Consider the following 6,909-nt stretch of genomic DNA (forward strand, 5'->3'; position numbering starts at 1 on the left):
TTGTAGACCAGGCTGGCCTCGAACTCAGAAATCCGCCTGCCTCTGCCTCCCAAGTGCTGGGATTAAAGGCATGCGCCACCACGCCCGGCTCTACTCCTCTTTTCTGATGACGAGATTAGAACAGGGCTTTGGCCACACTGGGAAAGCCATCTATTATTGAGCTACACATCCAGACCGTTGCTGTCTTTTATTAAGATCTTTGTTTGAATAAGAGACTATGTTAGATGTGTGTATATGGTAAAAGTGCATTTGATTCTGCAGCTTAATATACTGCAGTTACTTTAAAAAATACTTTGTTGACTAGCACATACGAAGGCTCACCTGTCATACAGGCCTTGATGGTGGCCTTAAAGTCAGGAGAGAAGTCCTCAGTTGTTCAGAGCGGCCCACATTTGTACAGTTCCTGTGAATGGGTGGCTCTCTCACTGGGATGGTTTTCCTATGTTTATTACATATGGGTAATGTTGGACACTCATTCGGCCTTAGCAGAGGTAAGACACACATTTAATATAAATCTGGGAAACGGACACCCCTCATCCTCCTTACTCCCCAAAATAGCTTTCTACCCTCTATTGTTCTGCCCAGTAGCCAGGGCGTCCTTGGCTTGCCTTATAAGGCTATTGTGGGGCTGCAAGCTCTTGCCATAGGGAGTTTTTCTTAGTGCTTCAGGCTGCCTTCTGCTTAATTTTAGTTCATTATATCTGAAAAGACAGGGAGTGCTTTATGAGGCAAAAGGCCCAGTCATTGTGGGAAGAATGAATCACTCTAAGAACCAGGAGAAGCCTGAAAGGGGAAATCAGCTGGGGGTCAGGAAGTTGGGGGTGGACAGGTTATTGAAAACACCTTCAAAATGCCCTTTCTTCTTAGGGAGTGGGAAATGTCTCTCTCTCTCTCTCTCTCTCTCTCTCTCTCTCTCTCTCTCTCTCTCTCTCTCTCAGTGGAGAATCCTCAGCCTAATTCCCTGAGGATACCGAGTCCTCTAACACCCACCGATCTTGAAGTCAGTGGCTGGAGTAAGTGTCTCCCCTTACCCCTTTCTTTTTCATTTTTCCTGCTTGGAAACAGCTGAGGGAAGAAACCACACATTCTCAGTTCTCCTCTAGTTCTTACATCCCATGACCTTGGACTTCAAGGCCAAAGGTCCTAGACCTGGGGCTTCTGTGCTTTCAAGTCCTGGTCCTTCGGATACTGTGGGTTGTCTCTACTACTTTGTAGGGTGGGACCATGATTTGGAGCCCTGGCCAACGCTAGGCTTCTGAAAAATCTTTAGTTAGCCCTTAGGTCTTCAGTATTGGGAAATGATTTGTCTCAAGGTCCCACAAAGCGCCAAGGCCGGGCCTAGAACCTTGGGGGGTCATGCTCAGCCATACCACCGCTCCATCCTTGAGGATGTGACATGAGCCTATGAGTTACGGTAACGTACTCCGAAGCACAGGCTAACCTGTACCGGTGTCACCTGCTGGGGTCCCCAATTAGACACCCTAAAGTTTAAAAGCAATTTTTTACAAATGCCCCAGCCACAGGGAACCCAATTGCCTATGTCTGCAAGATCTCTCTTAGTGGGAAGCGGGGAGTCAGACAGACTTTTTAAGAAATAAATTTGTGAATTAATTCTAACTGAACATAAAACTTGTACATACTTCTACCGTGTGATCGTTCACTGTGTGTACTCATTACGTGATGTCCGAATCAGGGTAGGCATATTCATTTACCATTTCTTCTTCCACAAGCATGTAAAGTCATTTCCCCTAGCTTTTTTTGGGGGGGGGGGAAATTACACAGTCTACCATCCTGTATACATAAACATCCTAGACTAGAGCCTCTGACCTTATTTCTCCCGTCTAGCTGACACCCACTATCCTCTGACCAGCCCTTCCCTATCCCCTCCCCCTCTGACCCCCCCCCATCTCTAGTAAACCGCACTCTGCTCTTGATTTTAGAGAGCACACTTTTAGAACTTACCCATGAGTGGGGTTGTGCTGTGTTGTTTTTCTCTGTGCAAGCTTAATGTCCTTCAGGTCCACTAGTACACACCCCTTGTCACATCCCAAGCCAGACAGGTGCTCCTGACCTGATACAGAACTAATTTTCCCCTAGTCACTACCTTCTCCCATAATTTACTAAATGTCCACAGGGACAATAACAACGAAGGTCACAGGAGGCCATCTCTCTGAACAACTAATGAGCTCTTCAGAAAGTCATCTGTGTTGCTTCTTGAATGGCACTAATGGCCCAAGGCAGACTCCCCTCACAGCCAGCCTTCCCTGGTGGTGGCAATGGTGGCCTTGAGCACAGACTTTAAATTATGGGGAAGTAACAGTTTTTTGTTTGTGGGGCTCTGCCACATCATGATAAAGTCTGGTCACCAAATTGTACCATTCTGTCTCTGTGAGTTGCTGTGTTCAAATGGATGAATGTAGCAAAATAATAGCATGTGATGTATAAGCTTACATACAGCCTAGACAGACTTAGGGTTTGAACATGTAAGTACATCCTGGCTGGAACTACATGGCTTAGATTTTGCATGTCTCACGATTGACAGCAGTGGTTTTCAACCTGTGGGTGGCGACCCCCGTGACCACATGACTTACTGTATTAAAGGGTTGCAGCATTAGGAAGGTCAAGAACCTCTGGTCCGGAGCCAAAACTTTTCGGAGAAATGAACATATCGTCAGATCTGCCTTGAGTTTGTCTGGTCCCTGTAGTCCCCAAAGCCAGAAGGTCCACTCTTCAGTGTGTTATGTAAGTGGGCGTGGTGGTGGTGGGTGAAGGTGTGCTGTGTACAGCACAACTGCAGTGTGTTCAGGGCATGCTGGGATCTGCAGAAACATTTTCCAGTAAGGATTCGTGTCAGTTTCAAAGTGCTCAAAACAAGCTTAAAAACAGCGCGGCCAGAAAAGCTATTATTGCTGCCTGAAATCCTTGTTGGAACAAAACATGAAACAAAAACGAGCGAAATAGAACAAAGCAAGTCATTGTATAGCGAACCTCACCGTCCAGTGGACCTGGCTGGCGTGTGACTCAGGAAGTTCAGGAACCAGACTGTGGCAGTTGCTTTAAACCTCTACCTATTGGTGTGTGGGGGTGGGGGTGCTAAGTCCTTGAAGGGAGTGTGGGTGAAGGGCACTCCTCCCTAAAACCTCGTGGGTTTCCTCCCTCCCCCATATCCCTGTCTTGTTTTCTAGAAACAAGTGGGTTCATCGGACTCCTTGCCGATGACCCCCTACTCTTAATTTATGTTCTCTTCCTTGAGGCTTTCTCCATCCTGGCTCAGGGTGAACCGACAGGAGGAGCGCAGAAGGATGCAGACCCTGGGCAGAGAGGCAGAACTGTCCCCTGTTTGGACTAGAGCAGTGGCAAACCCTCCCCTGCAACTTCTTTCTCGCCCTTCATCAAGCTTTTGTCGGGCCTGGAAAGGAAATGAATTCTAAAGGCAGGAAATGACCCAAAGACCGGAACAATGTGTGCAAATCTAAACTCGTTCTTCCGCCCTTTGGTTACAAAGCATTCTAATCTGTGTCCCAGGAAGCCTAGCCCATTGCCAGATGGAGATCTGTTTTCAGACCGGCTCTTGGCATCTGCCACTCCCAGCTGGTGACATTCGCAACCGATTCGGAAAGGCAAACCTGTCCCCACATCTTCAAACTTCTGGAGAGGTGTAGCCCCAGGAAAGTCCTCGAGGCTCTGGCTGACAGCGCCAACCATCTGATGCACTTCATCTGCGGTCGAACTGTTGCTGGACTCCAGCCTAGAACGCCAGCACACGGAGTCTGTTCTCGAAGATCTTCAGCATCTGAAACCGAAGTGTGTCTCTGCTGCCAAAAAAGGCTGGCTCCCTCGCCGGCTTCATAATCCCTTTCTCACCAGGCGTTCCTGAAGAAACCCGATGAGTCAGGGAGGAAGAAAAAAAAAGTGTCTGAAGGAAGCCTGGGGGTGGGTTGGCCTACCTCAGTCTCAGAAAGCCCCCCTCCCCCTGGTCCCCTACGTTTGGCAATCCACTAACGTTTAGGGGTTTGATTTTTTACTTTTCCCATCTTCCCTCTTCTGTCAGCTCTCACCTCCAGAGAACCTTCATTTACCATTCCTGTAATTAGCTCTGCAAAAAGCTGGAGGCCCTCGGATGGGGAATTAGTCACCCTTGTAAAGATGGTTAGACTTCACTTTCATCCCCAGGAGCAGGGCGAGAAAAAGCGCCCACTCGGACTTCCAGAAGAGACCATCCTTCAATTGCTCCGTTCTGACTCCGGGTCTGTGCTTTTCCCAGGCTTTTAATTTTTATGGGACTCTATGCATCCATCAGTCTTCCTGAATAAAGCTAGGAACCAGTTGGAGTCTAAACACCGTGGGGTGGCTTGTGGGATATCTGCTTCTAGCAGGTATCCCACTGAGGCTAAAGGCCCCCTCACCCTTCTGTCCCCAGGCAATCAGAAAGTAGGTTTTCTGAGAAAATGTGCTTAACTCTCAGCATTTCTGAAATGCCAAACAGATTGAAGGATAAAGATCTGGCGTGTTTGTTGACATCTGGCTTATAGATAAGCTGCTGAGAGAAAGAAGGGAGAGAGTCAACAGGGGTCTGGTGAGAATGGGACCCAAGAAGGCGCCGCTCCACTGGCGCGCTGCCCCTGTCCTGGAGCGCAAAGCCACTCTGCACCACTCTCTCAAATTGTGTTGTGTATTATGAAAGAGGTTTTAAAAATATGTTCTGATAAGCCGGGATTTATTCTTGGAAAGGGAATATGGGCCCTGTTACAAGATAGGAGCTTAATGTCAGTACAGGTCGTATCAACTGTGTGTGGCTGTGAGCAGAGTCACTAAAAGCTTGGCGAGCTCCCAAGGTGGCTTGGAGCAAACTTGCCCTTTCTTTCCTTTGCCTGTAGACAATGAGCCCAGGACAAAGCTAGACCTAAGGAAATCATCTTCCCTACTATGGACATCAGACAAACAAGATAAATAGTTTTTGTTCTTATGATGATAATGTTGATACAAGAAGCTACTGACCCCAAAGAAAACAAGTGGATTCTGATTGCAAGCTATGTTTATAAGACACGCTCCCCCCCCCCCCCAACAAACCAACCGTGCTGCCAGAGTCACATAACATGACCCTGAACTTAGTTAGGGCATATAAAATAGCACCCAATTTAACTTATTTTTGTACTGCTTCCAGTCTTGATTATCTGTTAAAAATTGACATAGTTAAGTACAGTTAGATTGCTTTAATACATAAGAGAGCCATAGAATCTATTATGTGCTCTTTGGTCCTTATTTGGAATGTGTAGCCATTGAGGGTCTAATCTGTGTTCACAGATTGATAAGCGGTGATACAATGTATGATCTGTTACCGTAATGGCCAAGCTTATGTTTTGCTTAACTGCAGGTTTATCTGGGGTCCTGGCTAGACAAGCCCATCAGATGCTGGAAGTTTACAGAAGAGCGCACAGAACACCCAGTCAACTCACAGGGCTGTTACAGGGCTATATTCTCCACGTATGGGAAGCTAGTGACTGTTGAGGTCTCTGTGATGGCAAGTACATTTTGGCTCAAGGTGTACCACATGAGGTTGTGCTACTTGGCCAGCTGAGGTGTCTCATCTGAGAGGCCATGGTACTCAGGAGCTATTGGCATAGTGCAAGCATCCAGATCTAGACCAGACCCATGCTGAGACTTGAGAGGATGTATGGTAACTGACTGGCATACACATCCGTTTGAAAGCCACGTGTACTTTTATTTTTATTTTATTTATTTATTTATTTATTTATTTATTTATTTATTTATTTATTTTTGCTCCAGAAAACCAAAACAGAACAAAACAAAACCCCAAGATTTAATTTGAGGCTCAGTGAGTAAAGGCATTTACTGCTAAGCCTAATGACCACAGTTTGATCCCAAGAGACTGCACGAAGGTGGAAGGAGAAAATTGTCTCTCCAGAGTGTTCTCTGACCTTTGCATGCATGTAAATATGCACGCACGCACAGATGCTTACACACCACCGCTACCACCATATATATTATATATTACATATATAATATATTATAATATATAATATACATTATATTATATATACACACATACATACATATATATACATGCACACACATACATATATGTGTGTGTGTATTACATTTTTGAAATAGAAAACAATATATTCTCGGGGAAAGATGAGTGGAGAAGTGGAAATGTGTGGACAGGACTCAGCATGGAGAGGCCTGCCTAAGATAGCTACACACACTATCACTAGGCACAATTACATCCTTTTATAAGTAATTCATATCAAAAATGAATTAAATGTATCTTTATGTTGTTTTTGCAAGCAGCTCAGTTGTGGGGAAGTACTCACTGATTCTCAGTTCACTAATTCTCAGTTTGTTATTTCTTTTGGCTGAGGGACTCTGTGGGAAAAAAATAATAGAAATATTAAAATGATGTGAATAATTTAAAAGTTTGGAAACTCTGGATTAGATCAATAGGAGGTGGATTCAGTGAGCAAAGACAGATTCTGTGGCCCAGGCTAATCGGTCAGAACAAGGATCCTGGCGGGAGCTAGCTTTCTTACCAGCAGCAGTACTGTCCCTCCTGCCCTCCCTGCCCCGTCACCCCTAGTACTCTGATAAAATGAGCGTGCTTCATGACTTTTCGCCTTGGTGTGTGCACAACCTGAAGAGTTTTTCCACAGGACCCAAGCTCTCTTTATTTTATGTTTCTTAGAGGAATCCCTCACTGGTCTGGAACTCACTGAGTGAGCTGGACCTCCTGGCCAGGAGTCCCAGGGATTCACCTTCCCAGAGGACCCACCTCCTCAGGGTTGTGTGTGGGGAGAGAGGACTTGGGGATTTTGAGTTTGTAAGGCAAACACTCATCTGCTGAGCCATTTTCCCACTCTCTTTTCCTTTTTTTTTTTTTTTTTTTTTTTT

The 6,909-nt window shown here is 45.8% G+C and overlaps 1 long non-coding RNA gene across 1 annotated transcript in view; it reads right to left on the bottom strand.

Annotated features, from left to right (window-relative positions):
- LOC115062516 overlaps positions 1–3,032 on the bottom strand; it is a 4,716-nt gene extending 1,684 nt beyond the window's left edge. The window contains exons 1-2 of the long non-coding RNA XR_003842469.1: positions 2,994–3,032; positions 2,592–2,819 (exon numbers count right to left, since the gene is read on the bottom strand). This is a non-coding gene — a long non-coding RNA (uncharacterized LOC115062516). The remainder of the gene's footprint in view (positions 1–2,591; positions 2,820–2,993) is intronic.
- Positions 3,033–6,909: the final 3,877 nt, after the last annotated feature.

The sequence above is a fragment of the Mus pahari genome, chromosome 18 (genome assembly GCF_900095145.1).
Source record: "Mus pahari chromosome 18, PAHARI_EIJ_v1.1, whole genome shotgun sequence".
NCBI lineage: Eukaryota > Metazoa > Chordata > Mammalia > Rodentia > Muridae > Mus > Mus pahari.